Source organism: Chrysochloris asiatica, unplaced genomic scaffold (assembly GCF_000296735.1).
Source record: "Chrysochloris asiatica unplaced genomic scaffold, ChrAsi1.0 scaffold00147, whole genome shotgun sequence".
Lineage (NCBI taxonomy): Eukaryota > Metazoa > Chordata > Mammalia > Afrosoricida > Chrysochloridae > Chrysochloris > Chrysochloris asiatica.
Window position 1 is genome coordinate 5,639,631 of NW_006408665.1, and position 555 is coordinate 5,640,185.

The following is a 555-nucleotide window of genomic DNA, read 5'->3' on the forward strand; positions in this document are numbered from 1 at the left end:
TCCCAGTTCACGGTGGCTACACTTGGGTCCCAAGGAGCAGGCGGTCCAGAAAACCCAGGAGAGGCTCTGGGATTTCAGTCTTCCCTTCCCTTTATTCCCACTGGCAGGTCCTTCCCCACACCTCCACTTTCCTTCTTTCACCGCTAGAAGTGACCACGAGTAGGTTTAGATTTTTTCCCCAGAAGTTTACTTTGTTGAGAATATTATATACACAGCTCTGGGCCCAGGAGGGCACTGGGTCCCGGAGCAGATGGCTTTGGCAGGGTCAGACCCTTGCAGCCAGTGAAGCACCTCTTTTCCCTTTTCTTGTTGATCTGGAGCCCAATGGACTGCATGGGGCCTGAACACACTCCAGCGTCTCCCCGTGGCTCCCATCAGCCGCCTGAGCCCATGCAGATGGGGTGCTGGCCTTCCCAGCACGACTAGGCTGTCATGTGTCGTCTGTTTGCAGGAGGATATCGCAAAGCTCCTGCGCTACGAGTACTCAGCTCTGCCTGCGGGACAGCTGATCAGCCTCATGGACTATGGCAGCCGCATGCAGCCGGGCACCCGCAA